Raw genomic sequence first — 25340 nt, 5'->3', positions numbered from 1 at the left:
CATTCCCTAAATGGGGAAAACAGAAAGAAAGAGAAAAAGGAACCAGAAAAGCAAAGATCCCCACCATCACTCCATTGGCCTGACAGATAAATAAGGAAAAGAGTATGACTGTTTTATATGGCTCCTGAGTACGGAAATCATTATTTTTTATTTTTTTAAGATTTTATTTATTTATTGAGACACAGAGAGAGAGAGAGAGGCAGAGACACAGGCAGAGGGAGAAGCAGGCTCCATGCAGGGAGCCCGATCCCGGGACTCCAGGATCGTGCCCTGGGCCAAAGGCAGGCGCCAAACCGCTGAGCCACCCAGGGATCCCCTGGAAATCATTTTAAAACCCCGATTTTATGTTGTTTAATTACCCCCCCCCCCAATCATACCATGCTCATAGTAAGAAAAATAGCACAGAAGAGAATAACGCGGGAAATAAAGGAGCACCCGTTTGCGATTTTTCTTTATTTTCACTTAAAAAAAAATTCACTTTCTAAACAGTACCCGCTGTAGGCAGGGTGCATAATCTGCATATATTTTGGAAGCGTGTTCAAGGGCATTCACCTTTTTTGCTCATGATAGTTAAGAAAGCCGGGGGCGTTCCAGTATATCCTGAAGATGTGACAGTCTTCGGACCCACCTCATTCTTTCTAAGGACTTCTAGCATTGCACCATACTTAACCTGTCCCCTCCCGGCCAGCATTTTGGTGAATGCCAGCGTTTTGCCATTACAACATATACTCGCTCTGGCAGGTGTCCAAGTACGTACACTCATAGACGGTTCCTAGAAGTGGACCGTCTCAGTCTAGACGATATGTGCATTTTTTATTTTTATTTATTTATGATAGTCACAGAGAGAGAGAGAGAGGCAGAGACACAGGCAGAGGGAGAAGCAGGCTCCATGCACTGGGAGCCCGATGTGGGATTCGATTCCGGGTCTCCAGGATCGCGCCCTGGGCCAAAGGCAGGCACCAAACCGCTGCGCCACCCAGGGATCCCGATATGTGCATTTTTATTTTTTTTATTTATTTATTTTTTATTTTATTATTTTTATTTTTATTTTTTTAAATGAGATTTTTTTTTTTTAGATTTTATTTATTCATGAGAGAGAGAGAGAGAGAGAGAGGCAGAGACAGAGGCAGAGGGAGAAGCAAGCAGGCTCCATGCCGGGAGCCCGACGTGGGACTTGATCCTGGGACTCCAGGATCGCGCCCTGGGCCAAAGGCAGGTGCTAAACCGCTGAGCCACCCAGGGATCCCGATATGTGCATTTTTAAATTTCTGCAGCGACTGCCCAGTGCCCGTCCAGAGGGCCTGGGTGGGGGAGCCTGTTTCCATGCCCTCGCCCGCCCCAGCAAGGACACAATGTGTCAGGGGAAGCAAGTCCCAGACGAGGTAAGCAGACCTGCCAGATGGGCCCCGGGTGGGGGTGGACACGGCCCCTGAGATTGTCCCTGTACCTTCCTGAGGCGATAAGCCATTCAGAGTTCTCATCGGCTTTGGGTTTTATAAACAAAGGCAGAGTCTGGGGAGGTGAGCCAGAACCATGCAGCGAGAAGCGTTGTGCAAGTCAGTATTTATTTCTTTGGTGCGGTTAGAACTTAAATATGGTCAAAACATATTCTTCTTTTAATTTACACAAACAAATATGTTCCCCGGCTGACACCTCCGGTGCCAAGTTTCTGGGGGAAATGAAATTCTACTGTGAGATTATAAACCACTAGGGAGAAGAGGAGAATGGAAAAGCCGCTGCAAGTTTGCTTTTCACGTCCAGAACCGGCTGCTGAGAGGTGTCTCTTTCTGTGCTAGTTGCAGATAAACCTGCCAGTAATTTTCGCGAATGAGCCGTGGAACACATAAAGGCCAGAGGATGGAAAACGCTCCGGGTTTGATAAAAGGAGTTCTTGGCTCGGAATCCTCCCTCCTGCTAGCCCCGCCGAGATCCACCCGGAGAGGGCCTGATGGATTGAGGAAAACGAAATGAGACCAACGTGAGTCTCCTTTCAAGGGCTGTGCTAATATAAAACCAAACGACTTGAACTTGTTCCAAGAGGGGATTAAAGCAACATGTTATTTTGAGTGATTGCTTAATTTATTGAGCTGCGGCTAGATCTGTAACAAAATACAGCCCTTGCAACTGATAACCTCCTGCTGCATTTGAACTTCTTACAATTAAGGAATATTTTCCAAGAGTTTCTCTGGAACGGCTTCGCATTTTTAATCTCTGTGGTGGGGTGCTTCTGAGCACTCAATTTCTGGGCAAGTTTTTGGGTTTCTTTTCTTTCTTCTTCTTCTTCTTTTTTTTTTTTTTCCCCCAAGAGTGACAGGCTGATGTTAATAGGAAAAGGAAGGAGCATTTTATTGACTGTCTTGTGTGTGCCATGCGCTTGATATACATTATCTCTAATCCTGACAATAACCCAATGAAGAGAGTCTTATTAGTACCTGTTTTACGGATGTGAAGCTCATAGATGTGAAGCCATTTTCCAGAGTGGCGCTGTCCAAGACCGTAGCTGCTAGTCATGTGTGGCTACTTTTGTGTAAATTAGTTAAGAGTTAAGAAATCTGAAAATTAAAAAAAAAAAAAAAGAAATCTGAAAATTCACTGCCTGGGTTGCACCAGCAACTAGTTCAGTGGGGCTGTGGCTACCTATTGGACACCATTGACGTAGACCATTTCGATTAGTGCAGAAAGGCCGAGAGATTGGTGCTCTTCCAGTGATTTCAGAGGCAGAAACTGGGAGTGCCCAAATTCAAACCCAAGCTTCTTCGAAGACAGCACCATTCTATTATCACCCCTGGCTTCTTTCTTCTCTTCGTTTGGCTCAGAAGCAGGGACTAGAGCAGTGATTCCAAACCCTGGGCTGCACATCAAAATAACCCCAACTGCTTAAAAAACAAAACAAAACAAAACCAATACTGATGTCAAGGTCCTGGCTGCAGGGATTCTGATTTAATTGTGATTTGGAGGTGTTTTTGTTTTTTTAAAGGTTTTTAAAATTTATTCATCCATGAGAGACATGAATAAATGTCCCTCCTGTGGGGAGCCTGGTGTGGGACTCGATCCCAGGACCCTGAGATCACACCCTGAGCCAACAGCACGCGCTCAACCACTGAGCCACCCAGGTGTCCTTTATAAGTCCCCTATGTGACTCAAGTGTGCAGGCAGGATTGGAAAGTATCAGGGTGAACTCATGCTATATTTTGTCCGATGAAATAAAACTGTGTTTCCGGCCACATCCCCTGAAAAGGTGAGAAATAACGACCAGTTCTGTAGCTAGGTAAGCACTGCCGGCCCCCACATTATGGTCCCTAAGCACCACTTTTAACCAGAAACCAGGGCTCTGTGGAGATACGGCTGATTCCAGGTGTGAGGGGGGAAATGTGCAAGGTGAGCATGGAACTCCTGGTCACCCAGGTCACGTGGAGCTGCCAAGACTTCTAGGGTCATGCCAGAAAGGATGCAAGGGACAGTGTGAAAGGCCAAAGATGAGACAATTTGAGTATCAATAAGAACAATAACTGCAAAGGATTAAAAGGTGTCACATACATCCAGATTTGAGAGGTTACCAAGAAACTTAAAAAAAAAAATACAAAAACGGATGCCTGGGTGGTTCAGTTGGTTAAGCATCCGCCTTCAGCTCAGGTCATGATCCCGGGGTCCTGCGATCGAGCCCCACGTCAGGCGCCCTGCTTGGCAGGGAGCGTGCTTCTCTCTCTCCCTCTGCCCCTACCCCCCTGCTCATGCTCTCTCTCTCTCTCAAATGAATCAATTTTTTAAAAAGGAAAGAAAAATTGAAAAACATAAACTCATTTGTCATCTTTGGAGGATGCTGAGGAACCGACTCATTATTTTGACAACTGTCAAGTAAAGGGACAGAACCAAGCCTTTATTCTTTCTGATATGAACTATTCCTTGCAGTAACCAAAGAGTTGGTAAGGGCAGGTCTCCCTTTATGGAAGTAGTCCAGCTCGCAAACAAAGCCAGAGGACAGATTAGTATGCCACCGTTTTGCAACCTCCAGCGGATGATCTGAACAGTCATCATCAATGGCTGCTAATGTCACAAAGAGGGACAGCCAGACATTATGTGCCTTTAAACGGAAATACTAAACAGCCACTATAAAGTCATACACCACACACACAAAAAAACCCAAACAGGAATCTAAGTGAGCTTCTGGATCTAACTACTGACTTCTAAGAAGTATAGCTGGGGGAGGATCACATATAACAGCAATATGGGGACGCAGTAAGCAAAACTCAAGTCTGTAGGACGTGCCACAGAACAACCGACCCAGTTTTTCCGACCAATAAATGGCAGGCGAGGAAAAAAGGAGGAAGACAGTCCATACAGATTAAGAGAGACATGAGAGACATATCGACCAATCGCGATGTGTTGAACCTTATATGGGTCCTGATTTCGACCAGCTGTAAAGAAAACATTTTTGAGAAAACCAGAGGAATTGGAACACTGGATGTTTGCTGATATTAAAGCACTACTGTTAGCTCTAGGAGGGGTGATGGTGGTTTAAAAAAAAAATCCTTTTTTTTTTTTGAGTCATATTCTAAAATATTTGCAGAAGAAATGGTTGATGTCTGGAATGTGCTTCCAAGTATGTGGGATGAGGGGGTAGAGGCAGAACAGGATTAGCCAAGAGTTGGGGACTGTTTGAAGGTGGGTGACGGGGAGCTGAGGTTCATTGTACCGTATCCTCTACTCTTGTACCTGCTCCAAGTTTTTCATAATAAAAATAAGAACGCCAGCCTTTTCCTCCCCTTCTCTCAAGCGTATGGGCTTGGTCTGCCCACCCACTGCTGGCACCTCTGGGGCAAGCCTGGGGCACCAACTTGAGGTGCATCTCAATGCGTGCACACACATATACACACACACACACAAACACACACACATCCATCTCCATGGCAACCAGCGATGCAAAGAAACAGCCTCCACCAGGCTCCTGTCCCCAGAAGGATCAGGCCAGGCTGTCGGTGTCAGGCCAGGGCACTGTAACTGCTCCACTCAGAGAATCCCTACTCAGATCTTCACAGGGAGCCCCCTCCCCACACCTGCCTGCTTGCACCCCTTCCTGTCCCTCCTGCCCACACCCACACACCCCCTGAGGAAGTAGAGGTCAATTCGCAGACAGAACAGGACCCTGAATCAGATCCAGCTGTAAATTCTGACTTTACCGCTTAATGGCAGGACCTTTGACCTCCCCGAGCGTCAATCTTCTTACCTGTACAATGGGCACAATGTGACCTCGACTAACTCAATCGATTTCTATTATGGGGGGACAGTGGCACAAAGGGCCTCATCTCCCCCTCACAGAACGAGACACTCAGAGGTACAAAGCAGCCTTAACAGTGTAAGTGCTGTGAATATAAAGTACACGTTGTGAAACTTGAAATTTAAGCGTGCTTAATCCCAGCCTCATTGTTTTGAAAACTGGTGGTCACTCCTTAGGAAAATCTTAACTCCCAGGCTTGCTTTTTGTTAACCAGAGCATCCAGCTGTGCCAAACACAGAATGGTTTCACTTAACTTGGTGCTGACACTTCCATGAGGTAAGTACTATTATTCTCATTTTATGGAAGAAGAAGCGAGGCACAGAGAGGCCAGGTGCCTTGTCTGAGGCTGCCCCGTGGGGATATGGCCCTGCCCTGTCCGCTCAGTCCTCGGCATTGATTAAGCTTGGAAATGCAGCCGCGGAGCCCAGAAATCAGAGCTGCCAGGGGACCAGCAGGCTCTTCAGGTCAAATTCCATTTTTGCAAATGAGAAAAGAGCGGCCCAGAGAGACCAAGAGACTTGTTCCAGGCCACACAGCAAATTAGCTGCTAAGCCTCTGTCCAAGCTGCTTGGGGAGAAGATGCAGAGAAGTGTCACATGGTGAGGGAAGCTGACTCTTTTGCCTCCACTTAGTCCTGTCCCAGAGCCAGGTGACCAACCGTCCCGGGATTTCCTGGTACTGTGGACTTTAGAGGCTGAAATCAGGCAGGTCCTGGGCCAACCAGAATGAGTCGGTCACGCTAGGGCACAACAAGGCGTCTACGTGGATCTTTCCCAGGACACGAGACCCTGGGTTGGAGCTGGCTGAGGACAACCATCAACGAGGCCCCAGGGAAGCACTGGGGCTTCATGCTCATGATCCCCTGGAGGTACCACCCCTGTGCCATCTCAGCGGCCTCCCCAGTGCTCCATCAGCCCCCATCCTTCCTTGCCTGCTCAGACCTGTTCTCCCCCAACAGCTGGAGCCTCCTTTCTGAGCCATAAATCTAATTATCCCAGGTCCCAGTTTATAAACCTAAATGGGATCTCATTTTCCCAATTGCTTTAGGACAGACTCTAAAGTTTGCAGGCCCAGAGGCCCCCTTGCTCGGTTTCCCTGGCTGAGCCACCTCCCTCTGGACCCCCCCGACCACTACAATATTCCAAGCGGGACCAGGATAGCCAGGGCCCTACTAAGTGGACCCTCCCCGACCCACACACCCTTTTCCTAGCACCCACCCTTTCTTGCACAGAATCGGCCCCATCATAATCCAGGGTGGCTATTTGTACAGTTAACCGATAAGTACCGTTTGGTCCCCCGCACCCCTGGCTAGGCTGTCTGCCCACAGGAGCAGGGACTGTTAAGTGACTGTTCACTTCTGTCTTACGGCCCCTGTCATGGGGGTGACACACGACCGGCATTGAATAAACTCTCATCGAGTGGCCCAGCCCACGCCACCATCACCTGGGACTTGGGACCGGGGCCTCCATCTGAGATCACAGAAACCACTGCCAGCCACTCTGACCTCCAGTTCCCATTCCAGGCAGGCTGGCATCCGTGATGTCACGTGACAGATGTTGCTCTAGATTGGCCTAGAGGCCACTGCAAGGACCTAGGGCAGCCAGGATCGGGTGGGGGGAGCCAATTATGGTACCTGTTCTGCTCATCCTTTCTTGGCTCTGTACCCATCCTGACCTCAGCACTAGCTCAGGGGGGAGGGGGGGAATGTGTGTGTGTGTGTGTGTGTGTGTGTGTGTGTGTGTGTGTAAAGGAAACATCAGCCCCAGCGTTTGAGACCAGATAGCTGGCCGGTGGTTCATGCTGCAAACGTTCAGGCCTTGGTCCCAAGGTAACGAGGAAGCCCACCGCCTGGTGATTTGCCTGCAGCCCTTCCCGTCCTCTCCCTTCCCCTTCCCCTTCCCCTTCCCCTAAATCAGTTCCAGAGTTCCTCCAGATTTCCCCGTTGCTAAGCTCCGAGGTGCCAGGCCCCGCAGCGCGCGCGCTGATTGGCGGGGAGGCCCCGCGGCCGAGCCAATCACAGGCCTGCCCCGGGCCGCGGCCTCCAGAGCGCAGCTCGCCCCGGGGTTTTGGAATCTGCTCGCTGACGCTAGGAACCGCAAAGGTTTCTGTCGAGCTCTGCAAAACCTGTTCTCTCCATCCTGTCTGCCTGTCTGCGTCTGTCTGTCTCTCTCCGGAGCTCAGGCTTTCCAGGGGTGGGGGTGAGGGTGGGGGATGCCGGAGGCCCCGGAGTTCCCCCCCTACACACACACACCCCGGGGTGGGGTGGGGGAGCAGGGGGGTGTCCCCGGGGGTTGCCAGGTCAAGGTCAGCGACAAAGAGGCCTGGGGCTCATCCGTGGGGGACCACAGATGACTGCGTGATGCCCTGCCACAGGCTGGGGGATGCCCCAAGCCCCCCCCCTCCCCGGGGACTGACCCCAGGATGGGGACAAGCGCACGTGGTCCAGTGGGGAGCCCGCACCTGTGAAGGACCTGGGAACACACACGTGGTGAAGGGCCCTCTCGTGGGAACCCTGATGCAAGCCGCCCCCCGGAATGGGGTCCCGTCTGTGTGCCAGGAATGTTCTTTTTAAGCCCACTTTATGGAGGCACAGACTGACATCCACAAAGCTGTATGTCTTTACCCTAAATATAGGGTTTGGAGGGGGGTACCTTAAACATATCCATCACCTCCAAAAATATTCTCCTTCCTTCTTTATTTAGTTTTTCTGGGCATAAGGACCTTTACCAGAAGATCCATTCTCTTGCTGCATTTGTAGGTACACAGTACTGGGCACTAAACACACTGCTCTGTACACAGATCTCCAGGACGCATTCACCTTGCATAACGGAAGCTTTGGGTCCCTTGACCAGTATCTCCCCATTCACATCCTCTCTCGATCCCAGGAAATCCTCATTCTGCTCTCTGGCTCTATAAGCACGACTATTTTAGAGTCCTCATCTAAGTGGAATCGTCTAGTACTTGTGCTTCTGCAAATGGCTTATTTCATACAGCGTAATGTCCTCCGAGGTCATCCCTGCGTTCACCTGTTTCCTTAATTTCTCTAAGGCTGGATGATACTCCATTGTATGTATATCCCATGTCTTCTTTATCCATTCGACCATTGAGGGACATTTTGGTTGGCTCTAGGTCTGGACAGTTGTGCCAGAAACTTCACGTACACATCCCCTCCCCATCCCCAAACTCCCAATAGACACCCAGAAAATATTATGAACTTCTCTGGGTTTGCTTAGACTGCTTCCACCTTTTACTAAAGCGGTGGTGGGGGGGGGGGCATACTAGAAAGGAAGCCATGTGACCCAGGCCTGTCCCTGGATTTGCTGGGCTGGGGACCAATGTGAACGCATGGAGAAGGTGCCTGAAGCTGTTATGAAACCCCTTCTCTCCCTGTCGAAGCCAATTTGCCTTCCGTGTCTGTTGCTTCTGACAGAGTTAATACAGACACACACTTTCTCCTCATGGTTCCCAGGTTACAATGGGCAATACGCATGTATTCCCACCACCTAGGGTCCTCACGATCATCTGGTGATGTATCCTATTTTGCAGATGAGAAAATTAAGGCCCGGAGTGGTGAGCAAGTCTTGCACAGATGATATTGCCGGTTGTGTATTCCAGGATTCAAACCTGGGCTGATTCCTGGATGTCTTGATGGCTCCTTTTGTCCAAACTGAATTCGAGGACCTCTGGCAAATCTGATTTGCATATGAGGTCTCCATCTCCGGAATAGCACCCCCTTCAGAATGGTGGTGCTAAATGGAAACTGAGTGTCATCCCTGACCCCTCCCTGCCACACCCGATCCTCACTAAGTCCTGCCCGTCCACCTCCCCCACAGGCCTGGAAGCATTGACTTCTTTCCCTGTCCACCTCTCCGCCTTGTCCAAGCACTCATTTCTGGAAACCTTTGCTGCAAGAATTGCCTCCCACCTGGTTCTCCTGTGCCCACCCTTGCCTCTCTCCTCCACAATATGGCTCCCCTTTGCATCGAGAGGAATTGTCTCAAAATGACCATCTGGTCATATTGCCTTGCTGGGGGACACCGGGTCTGATGAGCTGATGGCATGCATTTGCCTCTGGGGATGCTTTGAAAATCATGCAACCCCTTGGTCCCACCTGAGCTTCGGGCACAAAGTCTTCAAGCCCAAGAGGTGGGCAGGACACAGCTCCTTGCATCTTGGCCATTCTGTCCTTCATCCCACCACTAGTTGCTAGCATTTCCCAGACACTGTTCACTGTTCTGGGGCTCCAGAGATGACCCATCGGCCACCTGAATGAGCCTCACAGAGCACTTGCCACAGGCCGGGCCTTCACTCTGCTTCATGCCCAACATGCTCACCCCTCCAGCAGCCTTGGAAAGCAGTAGCTACTCTTAATTCCATTTTACAGATGGGAAGAAAGAGGTCCCTATCCTCATGAAGCATATATGCTAGTGAGAGAGACCGACAAAATCGAGTTATACACACACACACACACACACACACACACACACGGCATGATTTAGAGAATGATGGGACCAAGGATGTTACTTGGACTCTGTGCCTTCCAGACTCCTCATCTCAACTTGTAGCCTGTATAACATGTGCAGGGCCCAGGGCAAGAATAAAAGTGAAGGCTCAGGTACTATATATGAACAGATTTAAAAGTTATAAGTCAGTGACACCTGGGTGGCTAAGTGATTGAGCATCTGCCTTCAGCTCAGGGCGTGATCCCAGGGTCCGGGGGTCAAGTCCACATCATGCTCCCCACAGGGAGCCTGCTTCTCCCGCTGTCTGTTCTCTGCCTCTCTCTGTGTGTGTCTCATGAATAAATAAATAAAATATTTAAAAATAAATACATTTTTAAAAAGTTGAAAGTCAAGCTAAGAAATCATATAAACAAAATATGTGTTATCCTCCCTCTTTGACAGACACACCCTCACTATGACCCAGAAGGTGAGGACTGAATTCAGAACTCTCCTGGATTCCTTGGAGTTCTGCAGACCCTCCCATTGCTCTCTCCACCCTTCTGCATTCTGCACCCTAAGAGCCTGTACCTGAATAGACACCCCAACCAAGTACACCCACAAATGGCTGCCCCTGAGCTCCCTGTAGGTTAGGGGCACACACTAGGAAGCCTCAGCAGGGCGCACCAAGGGAAGACACCTGGGCAGGCTTTGGAAATGGCTCAGTGCTGCTGGGGCAGGAATTCTGGAGTCCTGGGTCCTCAGAACATGATGCAGATGTGGGGACTGTGTGGACACCAGGTGGGCACAACCCCCTGGCTCCATAGCTCCTTGCCCCATGGAGATGGGCCTGGCTGGAGAGAAGGACCAGTGGGAGACCCCTCCAGAAACTGGGGCCGGCCTTGCCTGAGGCAGTCTGCTCATGGTCTTCTGGTTTATATACAGGATCTTTGATACCTGCCACCTTGACTACCCCATCTCTACCTGTCTGCCTCCCTTACTTCCCATACAGAGTTGAATGGTGCCACCCACACACACAAAATTCACATCCACCCAGAACCTCAGAATGTGACCTTATTTGAAAATAGGGTCTTTGAAGATGTAATCAAGATAAGATGAGGTCATATGAGGTTGGGATGGGCCCTAAGTCCAATGACCGGTGTCCCTGTAAGAGGAGAGGACACAGAGACACACACGGGGGGAGGGCCACATGATGACACAGGCAAAAAGTGAAGGGGCTCAGCTATAAGCCAAGGAGCACCAAGGATTATGGGAAGCCACCAGAAGCTGGGAAGAGGCCAGGAAGGATTCTTCCCTGGGGCCTTGGAGGGAACATGGCCCTGCTGACACCTTGATTTAGGACTTCTGGAACCGTGAGAGGGTGAACCTCTGTTGTTTCCTACCACCTCGCTTGCGGTACTTGGTTGTGGCAGCCCTAGGAACCTAATGCCCCTTCCCGCTCCCTCCCTCCCTGGCCTCTCTCCCATATCCAGTGTCAGGCTGGTGCAGGAAAAATGTCACTAGCAGGTGGAGACATTCCCCACCCCCTCACAATTCACCTGGGCAGCCTCAGAGCCAAAACGCTCCTGGAGGGCCATCCCTTCCGAGAAGATCCTGTCATGCAGCCCTGGGGGCCAATCTCCCACTCTGGGGGTTGGGGGGATGCAGGGGAGGTATGCTGAGTCCCTGACACAGGACCTAGAAGGTGCGCTCTGCTCTGGGGAGTCCCTCACAGCGGCCCACCTGGGCTGCACCCCAGCCGGCACCCAGAGAAATGTGTGTCAACAAACTCCCTTGGGCTCCAGCCACATGTGGTTTGCTGCCTAGCTTTCCAGGGGGAAGCTTGGCTGTGTTTGTCACAATTGCTAGTGTTTGGTTACATTTAACCGAGGCTGAGGCTGTGGAGGTGGGGTGTGTGTGTGTGCACAGGCAGGAGAGAGATCGCAAGTGAGAGAGAGAGAAAGCGAGCTGTGTATAATCTGCGCACAAAGCCTGCGGCAGAACTGCCTGACCTCCCCCTTTCCCAAATACAGATGACGAAAAAATAAACTGAGCAAGAGGTCGGGTCTCCTTAGAAATCGCACTGTTTGAACTCCCCAGCAAAGAGCTGCTGTCCATTCTAAACTCTATGAAATGAAATGACGTATCCCCAGATGGGTCATTGGGACTAGATGCCGTTTGAATGCCAAAAGCCATTTGTCTGTTCATCCATCCACTGACCCACCTAACCATCTATCTACCCATCTAACCATCTATCCACCCACCTAAACATCTATCCACCCACTTATCCACCCACTCACCTAACCATCCATCTACCCACCTATCCACCCATCCACCCACCTGTCCACTCATCCACCCACCTAACCATCCACCTACCCATCTAACCATCTATCCACCCACCTACCCATCCATCCACCCACCTATATACTCATCCACCCAACTATCCATCCATCCACCCACCTAACCACCCACCCACCTACTTACCCATCCACCCACTTACCTTCCACTTGCCCATCCATCCACCTACCTATCCATCCATCTAGCTGTCCATCCACCCATCATTTGCTAGGCTCCCACTCTATTTACTGAAATGATTTTACTAATAGCAATAATAATAACAGTTCCTTTTAAAAGATATGCCCTGTGCTAAGCACTTTGCATGTACCATCTGTTTAATCCCCACAAACAATTCTATACAATAGATGCCAATAGACCCATTTCACAGTGGGTGGAAAAGCGAGAGAGGTTTGGTTTCTGGCCCAAGGCTTCACATAGGCCTACCACATAAGATTAAAAATGGTCAGAAATTCCCTGTTGTTCCTCTGCCAAGAGGTGGAGTCTATTTCTCTATCCCCCTAAGTCTAGGCTGGCCTCGTGACTTACTCTGACTAATAGGATGTGCCAGCAGTAGCACTATATGAGGCCCAAGCCCAAACCTCAAGACACTTGGCAGCTTCCATCTTTGCTGACTAGGATGCTCACCTGAAGCCCCCACACAGGGAAGCTGGTCCAACCTCCAGGAATATGAAAGGAAGACTGGAGGCCACCAAGGCCGACAGCCAACACCAGCTGCCACACATGTAATGGAGGCCACTGGACTTCCAGCCCAGCTGACGCTCTAGCTGAGTGAACCTAAGCATAACCAGCACGGGCCTACCCCCACTAACCCACAGCATCATAAAAATAATCAATTGCTGCTTTAAGCGGCTATGTTTGGGGGTCATCACTCAGTAAGGCTCACTGAGACATGTTATATAAGAAGCCAAGATAGGATTCACCCCAATTCTAGAATCTGGGCTTTTCAGAACAGGGAATATGGGGAGCTCTGGGGAATGGGCACTCTAATAAAGACCCTTCTGGGTCATCCACGCAAAGGGACATGTGTCTCACATGGGTCCCTGGGACACCAACTGTGTGCTTCACTCACACAGCAACCAAGTGCTGCACACCTACCACGTGACTGTCACTATTCTAGGTGTTGGGTATGTGGTGGCCAGCAATACACAGGACTCTGATCTCGGGAAGCTTAAGATTTAGGGAAGAAGACAAGCAAAAGCAATTATGAATTGTGAAGAATGTGGTGTAAGGGACCCCGACGCGCTGAGGACAGAAGACCTTGGGGTGGGCCAACTTTAGATGAGTGATCAGGAAAGATTCCTCCAAGAAGGCATGCTTAAGCTGAGTGAAAAGAAAAAGAGTCCAGCTCAAAGGAAGTGTATGAGCAAAGGGCCTGCGGTAGAGCAGAGCCTGAGACTTTGAGTATGGACAGAGCAGGGTGAGGAGGATTGATGGAGACATAGACAGAGGACAGGCCAGACTGGATCACGCAGCCCTGGACACTGGCTTGGTGCTCTTGGGCTGCTATCACCCAGATACCACAGACTGGGAGGCTTATAAGCAACTTTATCTATTCCTCACAATTCTGGAGGCTGGGAAGTCCAACATCAAGGCACTGGTGAGGGCCAGCTTCCTGGTTCAGAGACAGCTGGCTTCCCACTGCATCCTCACATGGTAAAGGAGTGAGGGAAGTCTCTGGGGCCTCTTTTATCGGGGCACTAACCCCATTCCTGAGAGCTCCACCCTTGTGCCCAGTACTGCCCAAAGACCCCACACCTCCCAACACTATCACCCTGGGGCTTAGGACTCCGCATAGGAACTTTCAGGGAACATGTTCAGTCTAGAGCAAGAGGTTAGAGGAAACAAACGAAATCTTCTCCAGGTGTGCTGGGAAAGCAGTATGAAGTTTTGAGCAGAAGAACACGATTGTATTTAGAGTTTAATAAATACCTCTGCTGTGTGGACAGTAGGTTAAAGAGAAGCCGTGGGAGGAGGTAAGGTGAGACAAGAAAGGGAGCCAGTAGGGACATGTCCCAAAGCGAATTACCTCTGTGAGCAACCAGAGCTCAATCCCACTGATGAATCTGGAGAGACGGTGTTGCACATACACCTCAGAACAGATCCACCGAGAGGTGAGGGAGCTGGGGTATTTATACACCAGACCTCTCCAATCACTGGCTGAGGGCTGGTTGTCACCTCATTTCCCTACATGATTTCTAGCCACAGCTAGATATTTCCAATCATTCCTTTTCATTACTATTTTTTTTAATTTTTATTTATTTATGATAGTCACACACAGAGAGAGAGAGAGGCAGAGACACAGGCAGAGGGAGAAGCAGGCTCCATGCACCAGGAGCCCGACCTGGGATTCGATCCTGGGTCTCCAGGATCGCGCCCTGGGCCAAAGGCAGGCACCAAACCACTGCGCCACCCAGGGATCCCCATTACTATTTTTTTTAAAAGATTTTATTTATTTATTCATGAGACACACACAGAGAGGCAGAGACACAGGCAGCGGGAGAGGCAGGCTCCATGTGGGGAGCCTGATGCGGGACTCGATCCCAGGACCCTGGAGTCATGCCCTGAGCTGAAGGCAGATGCTCAACCACTGAGCCACCCAGGTGCCGCTTCATTACTATGTTTTAAAGATTTGTTTATTTTATCTCAGTGACAGAGAGAGCGCGTGCATACAAGGGCGGGGAGCAGGTGGAGAGGGAGAGGGAGAAGTCCATGCAGACTCCACACTGAGCATGGAGCCCATTGCGGGCTCAATCTCATGACCCCAAGATCAAGACCTGAGCCAGAATCAAGAGTTGGACACTCAGCCAACGTTGCCACCCCGGTGCCCCTCCAACCGTTCTCGACATTAGCCAAGTTCTAATGTGCCGCACGCGGAGGGGAGCCTGGTGGCCCCGTTCTGACATGTGGCCCTAAGAGCCATGAATGTCCAGAACCATTTGCTGAGGCTCTGGAGAGAAGCTGAAGCAGCCCACTGTCACCAGTGCCGAGCCCACCTCGTTGCCCTGCCTGGGGCCTGCCCACCTGTTGGCAGGTGGACTGGGGACCCTGTGGCTGGGCGGGGGCAGGGTGGGAGGGACGCCCTGCCCCCCAGGCCCACACTGGCCTCTGAAGGCTCCTCCTTGGAGCAAGAGGGAGCATAGGAGGGTGTTGTGCATCGTGGCTTCTCTCCCCCTGGCCTCATGAATGCGCCTGCTGCGGAGTTCGAGGCTCCCCATCCTTCTCTCCCCTGCGTGTGGGGCAGCCTGGCTACTTAGCAGGGAGTGCAGACACAGGTGCTCCTGCCCGCCCCTGTACAGCCCGGGCTGGTCCTCCATCCCAGACTTTTGCTCCCTCCCCCTCTCCCCACCATGACAACTGGATAAGGTGACCTAAGTCCCCTCTGTCCCCAGGTACCAGCTCTTGCCACCTATGTCTCCTGGGCGAGTCACTCACTCAACCTCACTGACCCTCCTCTCCCTCATCCCAGAACTCAGGGTGATGAAAGCACCGCCCCCGCAGTGATCCTACAATTCTGGGTAGGACATCAAGCACCGAGGACACAGGGCAAACGCCATCACCTCTGCTGTCAGCACAGAGCCTAGCTCAGGACATTTCTAAAAATACGTTTTATTGGATTTTCCTTCCGAGCTACAGGAGGGATGTGTGCTCCTTAAAACAAGCCAAATAGCGGAGGTGAACAAACGAAAAGCCCAATCTCCTTCCTGCCCTTTACTGAACCTCACAACCCCCACATCCCACCCCCCGCCCCCACCTGCCACCCTCCCATGTCCTGGAGGGGGTTGTCACCCTCTAGTTTGGGCTTTTTTTTTTTTTTTTTTTGCCCTTCCCAACCTTTCTCCTTACAGTCCTCCATTTGTATATATGTGGTTTATTTGTTTCATTTTTACGGAAATGAGCTCATTCTACCCAGATTTTCCCAGGCCGCCACCACGGAAATCAACCTCATTTTTTTTTAAAGCAGGTTTCTGTTATTTCCCACTGGTGAGGAATCTCAGTGTATTTCACGGTCTTGGCCTCACCCCTGCTGATGGATCCAGGCCCCAGATCTACGGCCTCCCCGGGGTGAGGCGAGGTCAAAGGTCCTGGTCAGAGCTTGGTAGCACCCTGCTAGGGTGAGCCGCGCCCTCCCTGGGAGGCTTGTTTTGGGGGTGATGGGCACGAGCAGCTGAGTCTGAGGGCTGCTGAGATCCAATAGAGTGGAGACTGCTCTGGAAGTTTCCAGGTATTTCCCAGGGGCTGGGAGGGCTTGGGGAGTGTCCCCTGTAGGGAGGGAGGCCCGTGCTGCAAGGATGCCCCTGGTGCTCTCGGCCTACCCAGGGTGAGGGGGAAGGGCCTTGACTGGACTCCAAGGCTACCGGTGTCTCCCTAGGTGCCCATTTAAGGGACATGTGATTTGGGGTGGGTGGAGAGGGGGAGGAGGGGGGCCCAGTCCTCCACCCTGGTTTGTGCAGCACCCCTACTTCAGAATGAATGACGGACATCCCCAGTGCCAGGGCTTCCCAGAGCACGCAGACAGAGGGAGGCTCATGGGTGGCACCCCTCGGGCCTGGAGGTGGGACTGGGGCCTGGCTGGAGGAGCCGAGGGTGGTGTTTGGGGGGTACTGGGCTCCAGTGTGATAATCCTAGCAGACCGACTTCCAGAACGTGTCCCGAGTAAGCCCACCTCGCCAAGTCATTACCCACAGCCCTCACCGGCGCTCCTCGCAGCAGATGTCCCTAGGGCCACCTCCACTGGCCAGGCCGCGGACACCCACACTCCTGGCCCAGACCCCTGCGCGCCCCCGCCTCTCAGAGCCCGCCTCCACCCGGGTCTGCAGGCCGCGGCCTCAGCTCCCACCTTGACCCCTGGCCCCTGCCATGGCCTTGCGGCTGGGTCCCAGACGCTCTGCATGGCTGGTGCTTCTGTCCCCCAGGGCCGGGCCCCAATGGCACCTGCTCGGAGAGGCCTGGGGAGCCTGCCTCAGGCTGCTCCCTCCTGCATCACCTCACTGTAGCATTTGCACGGCATCTTGCTCTCCCCGAAATCACTGGACGTGTGTCCTCTGCCTCTCCCTCTAATCCACGACGTGGTCCTTGCCGGGTGTCCCCCAGGAGTGCAGGGACTCACCGGCCTTTTCACTGCACTGTCCCTGGACTTGGCACAGTGCCTGGCATGTGGCCGGTGCTGGCAGTTACTGTCACCCAAACCAAAGCCATCCCACGGCCCATTTGATGAGAGGGCCTGGGGCTTCGGGCATGACCTCCGGGTCACCAGGTCGCAGTGTCCCCGCCACAGTGACACAATACCTTCAAAGTACATCTCAGAGCAGGGAGCTTGGCTATCCCGGGGGCCTCGCGGCTCCTGCCACCACCACCTGCCTCCCAGAAAGCAGAGAAGTGACCCTGGGAAGACGAGGGGAGGGCATCGGGGAGAAGAAAAGAAAGAACCACACATGTCCTTTTAGCGGGCAGCCAAGGACGTGCAAGGCCTCTAGGAACACCGGGCCAGCGTGGAACGGCCAAGACCACCGCGGTGGCCGGCGATGGGCAGCGGGCACCTGCCGTGGGCTCCTGTCACCTCGGACCAGCTTCCCAGCTGCTGCTGCCCAACCCATGGCTGGGTGGCTCCGGGCACACGCAATGCCTCGGCCACCCGCCCATGCCACCCTCAGTTGTGTTGTGAGCACCTACTGTCAGCCCTGCCTGAGCTCAGGTGGGACATGTGATTTGCCGAGGGGGCCCTGGCCTCCCAGCCACCATGGCTGCCGACGCCCAAATAACGGCCTCCCCATCTCATCTCCAGCACCCGGGTGGCGGTCCCCTCACATGCTAGTGGGGACTTTGCAGGTGTGGCTGAGTCAGAGATCTGGAGATGGGGTGATTCAAGTGGATTATCCGGGTGGGCCCCACCTGGCCCCTCGTCCTCGCAGGTGGGAGGCAGGAGGGCCAGAGGCCCTGAGATGTGAGGACGGAGGCCGAGGGCAGAGTGGAGAGAAGATGCTGCAGCGCTGGCCCCAAACGTGGAGGAAGGGGCCACGAGCCAAGGGGTGCAGGTGCCTTCGGGCCTGGGAGAGGCCAGCAAACAGACTCTCCCTGAGAGCCTCGATGGAAGGAACAGGTCCCTAACCCCAGGTTAGGCTTCAGACCTCCAGAACTGCAAGGTACTAAAATGTGGGATCCCTGGGTGGCTCAGCAGTTTGGCGCCTGCCTTCAGCCCAGGGCGTGATCCTGGAGTCCCGGGATCGAGTCCCACATCGGGTTCCCCGCATGGAGCCTGCTTCTCCCTCTGCCTGTGTCTCTGCCTCTCTCTCTCTCTCTCTCTCTCTGTGTCTCTAATGAATAATTAAATAACATCTTTAAAGATAAATAAAACATTAAAAAAAAAAGATACAAAAATGCACATTATTTTAACTCCTTCCCTAGTGGCACTCCGTGACAACCGCCACAGGGAGTGGGTGCCCGCGTCTAGCAGGGGGCGGTGCTCCGCTCTCGGGTCCCTCCAGGGCTGGCTGCATAATTCGTGAAAATGCAGGGCCTCGGGTTCGAGACTTATGAAGCATGTCAAGTTGGCACCAACAGGGCATTCAACCAAGGTCGGGGGGGCTCTCCGAGCGTGGGGCCGGTGCTCTGCGGAGACTGGGTGCTCATTGAGCCCACCCCGAATCCCACAAAGAACTAGTGCATTACAGGGTGAGCTCAGGCCAAGAAGTGGAACGACAGGGGCCCCTGAGAGTGTGTGACAGTGGAAGTGCCCGAGAGAGCTCTTTGAGAGGCGATATCTGCTTTGGCCCAAATTAAAGGGTGGTGGTTAAGAATGTTCCAGCAAGGGGGGTGGGGCGGACAGCAGGTACAAAGGGCAGGAGGTAGGGAAGGGTTTGGGTCCATGCTTCCTCACCCAGAAACAGTTCCTCCCTCCATGAGGACCAACTTCTCTAAGAGCCAACATTCCCCCTCTACCTGTCGCCCCCAGGACACCTTGCATGACTCCCTGGACTCAGCAACTCCCTTCCCTGTGCGTAGCATTTTGCCCCCATCCATTGTTAATGTTTGTAAACAAACTATTTTGGAAAGATTATGGATTTACAGAAGCGTCGCCGAGAGTACAGCGACGCGCGCATCCTTCACCCAACTTCGCCTAAACCTAACGCCTTGCAGAACTGCGGGACTTTTGTCAAAACTAAGACATTAATGTAAAACACTAATGTTAGTACATTAACTATACTCCAGACTGTATTCAGATTTCTCATTTTCCCATTAATGTCCTTTTTCTCTTCCAGGACCCAATCCTGGGGCCACGCTGCACTTAGCTGCCCCTTCCATCCTAAAAATTAGTACCTGAGTGTTATGACGTGCCGGGCCCCATGCCTAGGACCTCAAATGCTTGGCCTCCAGGAATTTTCAGAATCATCACAACCCTCGTTTTGCAGATAAAAAAATGAGGCCGATCTTAAGTAACCAGAGGGCCTTCAGGGATCCCCATCGAATCTGGTTCCTAGTTCACCATCCCAAATCTGCCCCTGCCTGTTCCCTAGGTGGGCTCCTAGCCTATCCCAGGGCTTCCCAAACTTGAGTCCTGTATACTCTTTTTTTTTTTTTTTGCTTCTATTTTTCTTTAAACCAACCCATTTTTTAAAAAAACCAAACAACATTCTTAAAGGGCTGACCACGTGTCTATCACAGTGGAAAGCCTCAACTATCGGCCATAAGAAGTTAACCGTGCAAGCAGAGACAATGAAGAGCAAGCAATGTCATGCATTCCAGCAGATGCTGGTGTCCAGGCTCGGGGCGACTGAAACCCCAATAAGGGGCTTTGCTGTTGAGCGACCCAGGGATGGAGCACCCTCCCTGTTCCCACCACGACCATACACTGTGATTACAGGAAAACCTGGCAGGCGTAGCTGGGTGAGTCAACATAGCACATGGCAACGAGGAAGGGATCCAGCAGAAGTAAACACCAAATAGCTACCCATTTTTTTTTTTTTGCTACCCATTTTTTTTTAGATTTTTTTTTTATTTGAGAGAGAGAGAGAGAGAGAGAGAACATGAGCAGGGGGGAGGAGCAGAGAGAGAAGGAGAAGCAGACTCCCCCACTGAGCTGGGAGCCCAACACGGGGCTCAGTCCAGGACCCTGAGATCATGACTTGAGCTAAAGGCAGACATGAGCTACAGGTGCCCCTGGCTCCCCATTTCTTAAGCACCTACTGTACACCAGCCATTGGGCCACTGTCTCACAAAGCTGGTCGTGCTTGTTATCCCTGTTGCCCAGATGAGAAAACGGAGGCTCCGAGAGGTAACGTACAAGCTCATGGGAACACAGCAGTAAGGAGATTTGAGTGATTCTCCTTGCCATGTCCTGCCCTTTGTCCCTTCAAGCTATCTCTCTAAGCAGATGTCCAAGTCTCTTCCTGGCATCACTGGAGGGAGCTGCTGGGTGGTCAGTTCCCACTCAATAAACACCCACCTCCGGGCATCTGACACTGTGTCATGTGAGCCTTGGGACGGCCTGAGCATGGGTGCAGTGAGTTTTCCCAGTCTGCAGATGAGGCAACCAAGGATCAGAGAGGATGGATCTTGCCCAAGGCAAGAAAGTGGTGTGACTGGGACTCTACCCCAACTGGACCGCAAGCCAGAGGCCTTTGCCACACACATCTGGTGTTCTTGGGACATAACGAGAATCTCAGGATGTTCAAGAAAGAGATGCCAAGAGCCTGCTGACCATGGCAGCATCAAGCACAGGTAGCTTTGGGCCAATCAGGGTAGGAAAATGTGTCTTCCTCGCCAGAGGTAAATTAGGGGGGTGATGTTCAACTGAAGTCTCCAAGAACGAGCTGATGTTTGAGGATGAGTATCTGATTCACTTTTCAAAACAGGAACACTTTCTGGGCCTCTGAGGCTTTGGCTTCCAAAGGCTTAGGCCAGGGGTTGGCCAGTTACAGCTGTGGGAGGGCGGGGAGGGCGCAACTCAGCCCATTATTTTTTAAAGATTTTATTTATTTATTTATTCATGAGAGAGAGAGAGAGAGAGGGGCAGAGACACAGGCAGAGGGAGAAGCAGGCTCCCTGCAGGGAGCCCGATGTGGGACTCGATCCTGGGACTCCAGGATCACACCCTGGGCCAAAAGCAGGCACTAAACCGCTGGGCCACCCAGGGATTCCCCTCAGCCCATTTTTAAAAATAGGGTAACATTTAATATACCATGAAACCTACCTGCTCAACACATTTTTTGGTGCACAAGACACTACTGTTAACTCTAGGCACGATATTGTGAGGATCTCTAGAATCTACTCATCTAGCGTGACCGAAACTTTGTACACCCATTGAACAGCCAGCTCCCCACCCCCCGTGGCCCTGGCCACCACCACCCTGCTTCTGAGTTTGACTATTGTTGATGCCTCCCAGAAGTAGAATCATGCAGTATTTGTCTTTCTGTGATTGGCTGTATTTTACGTAGCAGGCTGACCTGCAGGTACGTTCACATCATCGTGTGTGGCAGGATTTCCCTCTTCTTGTGAGGCTGAATAGCTCTCCATTGTGTGTCCACACCATATTGTCATCTGTCCATGGGTCACTAAGGGAGTTTCCACATCCTGGCTATTGTGAATATAGCACTGCCATGAACACGGGGGTGCAGGCATCTCTTTGACATTCTGGTTTCAATCCCTTTGGATGTATATGCAGAAGTGGCATTGCTGGATCAGCTGGTAGTTCCAATTTTTTAAAGATTTTGTTATTTATTCATGAGAGACACACAGAGAGGCAGAGATATAGTCAGAGGGAGAAGCAGGCTCCCTGTGGGGAGCCCGATGCGGGACTCAATCCCAGGACCCCGGGATCATGACCTAAGCCAAAGGCAGATCCTCACAACCAATGAGCCACCCAGCCATCCCTGGTAGTTCAAATTTTTTGAGGAGACTCCTTACCATTTTTACAGCAGCTGCCCCATTGTACCTCCCCAACCGCGGCACACGAGGTTATAATTTCTCCACATCCTCTCCAGCACTTGTTTTTTGGTTTTCTGGAGTCACCATCCTCATGCGGCGTGAGGTGATAGCCACAGTGATTTGCATTTCCCTGCTGATGGGTGATGTTGAGCATTTTTTTCATGTATTGGTGGGCCAGTTGCGTCTTCTTCGGAGAAATGTCTATTCAAGTCCTCTGCCCATGTTTTCATCAGGTTGTTGTTGTGCTATTGAGCTACAGAGAGCCCTTGTTATATATTTTGGATATCAGCCCTTATCAGATATGTGGTTTGGAGACATCGCTCCTGCTCTGTAGGTTGCCCTTCCAGTCTGTTGATTGTTTCTTTGGCTGGGCTCATTTTGAAAACAAAGTTTTACGATTTTTTTTTAGATTTAAAACATTTGGGGGGATAGAAGTGACATATAATATTGTGTAAATTTAAGGTACGTGGCTGGGTGTCATAGGCAACTGGTGAATTATTGAACTCTACATCTGAAATTAATGACGTACTTTGTGTTCGCTAATTGAATTTATTTTTATTTAAGATTTATTTATTGGTGAGAGACACACGGAGAGAGGCAGAGGGAGAAGCAGGCTCCCTGCAGGGAACCGAATGTGGGACTCGATCCCGGGACCCCAGGATCACGATCTGAGCCAAAGGCAGATGCTCAACCACTGAGCCACTCAGGCGCCCCCGAGTAATCAAATTTAAATTACGGAAAGGTGGAAGGTGCACAAGTGCTGGTTTAACGCGTTTATATATTGCAACATGATGACTACAGTAGCACTAGCTATCCCCTTTATCATGTCATGTATTTCTCATTTCTTTATTGTACTGATGTAAATAAAGCTTTATTGAAAGCCAGTCACGCCCATCTGTGTACACATCCTCTCGGCGGCCGCTTTTGACCTACAGTGGCAGAGTGGAGTCATCCCTGCAGAGACCATACAGCCTGCAAAGCTTGAAATATTTACTATCTGGCACTTTACAGCAGATTTGCCAACCCCTGTCCTAGCCCTCAGGGGATTCAGGGAATTGAGGCCAGGGCACCAGATATGTGCCAAGAACATGCTGGAAGCCAACAGGGTGAAGATTACACCGAGTAGGGGAAGAATGGAGGAAGGGAACACCAGTCTGATTCTTGAGTATCGGAGAGACTTCAAGAGGGAAAAGGGAACCCAGAACGCAGGGTCGTGTCCCAGGCAGCCCCCACCTCCAGAACTCAAGGGGCTCCTGACACCCACACACATCACCTGCTTCGGTCAGGGCCAGCAGGCCACAGCGTCGACTCTGCAAGGCAGGATAGCCCTGAGAAAGCAAAGCTGAAGCTTCTCCGTCAGCCTGACACGGTTTAGGCTTAGACAGAAATTAAATGCATCTATAGGAAATCTGAATTCCCACACACCTGAGTCTGGAGCTGTGTCTTACACACCCACCCCTGTCCACCTTATTGAAAGAGCAATAGTTTGACAGAAGTCCTGATGACTCGTATTTCAGGAACGCCTCTACTGAGTAAAGGGAGACACACCAATGGTCCCTGTTCCCTCCAAAGCACCCGCCAGCCTCACCTTGTCCTCCCCAGGAGGCAGCAGGAAGGTTATCATCCCCGTTTCACGGCTCAACAAAGCAGGGCACCCGGGTTGTTTACTCAGTAAGACCAGCCCCTAAAGCCACAGGGAGTAGATCCGTCTAGAAAAAGCTCTCCCCGGGCCGGAAGTGAGACAGCCTCTGAACTGAGTGCTAGAGTCTGGCATGCTGTTTGTTCTGGGGAGGTGGTGTCCCTCTCTGCTGGTGTCACCGGTGCAGCGCGAGGGCTGGGGGCAGTTGTGGGATGCGATGCCGCGGACTACACTCTGGGCTCCTCACTCTTAGGGTTTCCAGGAAGTGGAGTCAAAGGTTCAAGCAGTGCAGGAGGTTTGAGCTGGCTCCAAGGGGGACTCGGCATTGGTGTCCTCGTGCATGGGGCCAGCGATCTGGCTGATGCTCCTGCGTTAGAAGTCATCCTCCTTCCCCCCAGCTCCCAGCTGATGCGCCCTCAGGCCTCGAGCCTCCCAGGGCTCCCCTTGCTGCCTGCCCCAAGCCCCGGCATGGGGCGGGGTGGGGGGCATGGGGAGAGACTCCACTGTGTTTAGTGAGCTGCTTCCATCAGGCCGGAGCCCCTGCAACAGATGCCAGACTGATGGAAGAGGGTTCACAGCGACTCTGGGGTGCACATGCTGTCACCTGGGTCCTAGTCCAGACTACTGAACTTGCAGGAAGCCCACTACCACCACCAACTCACTCTTATGGCTTGCCTTCCTCACGCCAGGCACTGGGCACAGTTGATCCCGGGTCATCCTCCCAACAGCCCAAAGTGGGAGCTATCATTACCCCTGTTTCATCGATGGAGGAACTGAAACAGAGAGGTTGAGTAACGTGCCCAAGGCCCCACCGCTCTGCGAGGCTGAAGTGAGATTCAATGTGACACTCAAGCCAAAGCTGCGGCTTTAAAAACATGCTTTGTTTTAAAGATGCTACCTTTTTATTTCATTTGAAATTCTGAAAAGTAGTCAGTTCCCCTGGGTCCCAAGGGAAAAAGGCAACAACCAAATCTGCATCCCTTCTTGTCCCCAAGTCCCCCATCTCCTGTTTCACCCTCATCTCCATAGGTAACAGCTATTCAGTGGCTAGGGGCAGTTTCTTCTTTCTTTTCTCTCTTTTCTCTTTCTTTCTTTTCTTTCTTCTTTTTCTTTCTCTTTTCTTTTCTTTTCTTTTCTTTCTTTTTATTTATTTATCCATGAGAGGCAGAGACACAGGCAGAGGGAGAAGCAGGCCCCATGCAGGGTGCCCCATGTGGGACTGGATCCCAGGACCCCAGGATCACGCCCTGAGCCGAAGGCAGACGCTCAACCACTGAGCCCCCCAGGCATGCCTGCAGTTTATGTAGCCAGAAGCTAATCCAAATGTAGACCTTTTACTTTTTATGCAAAGAGGTATATACTATATACTTTTGAAACTTGCTTTACTCACCTAATAAAGCTTAGAGATGGCTCCTCACTGTTCTCTACAGCCGCACAGTACAGTATATCCATTATATGGATTGTGCCAATGTCTTTAATCAGCTCCCTACTGGTGGGGCTTTAGGCTGTTTCACTCCTTGGCTTTTAGAAACGATGTTGCAAAGGATAACCTTGTACATAAATCACGTCCCACAAGCCTCGGTTTATCTGTGGGACCGCTGCTGGGCTGCAGCCCAGCTGGGACAGAGGGTTTCTGCATTTGTAATTTGGACAGATACGGCCAAAGGAGCCCGAGCTCCCAGCGCACAGCGCGGTCCCAGCCCCGAAG

The 25340-nt window shown here is 51.6% G+C and overlaps 2 long non-coding RNA genes across 2 annotated transcripts in view; one reads left to right on the top strand and one right to left on the bottom strand.

The window, feature by feature from the left end:
• The window catches only part of LOC125755279 (uncharacterized), a 17513-nt gene extending 15577 nt beyond the window's left edge, over positions 1-1936 (top strand). Inside the window, exons 2-3 of the long non-coding RNA XR_007411264.1 lie at positions 1077-1382; positions 1797-1936. This is a non-coding gene — a long non-coding RNA (uncharacterized LOC125755279). The remainder of the gene's footprint in view (positions 1-1076; positions 1383-1796) is intronic.
• LOC118355106 (uncharacterized) lies at positions 1809-25340 on the bottom strand. The gene is made up of 3 exons (XR_004816867.2): positions 25023-25340; positions 2433-2552; positions 1809-1945 (listed from the first exon to the last, which is right to left on the bottom strand). It is a non-coding gene; the product is annotated as an uncharacterized LOC118355106 (long non-coding RNA).

This window comes from Canis lupus, chromosome 6 (genome assembly GCF_003254725.2).
Source record: "Canis lupus dingo isolate Sandy chromosome 6, ASM325472v2, whole genome shotgun sequence".
NCBI classification, from domain to species: Eukaryota; Metazoa; Chordata; class Mammalia; order Carnivora; family Canidae; genus Canis; species Canis lupus.
The sequence above is the reverse complement of the archived record's forward strand: the minus strand, read 5'-3'. Positions and strand labels throughout refer to the sequence as shown.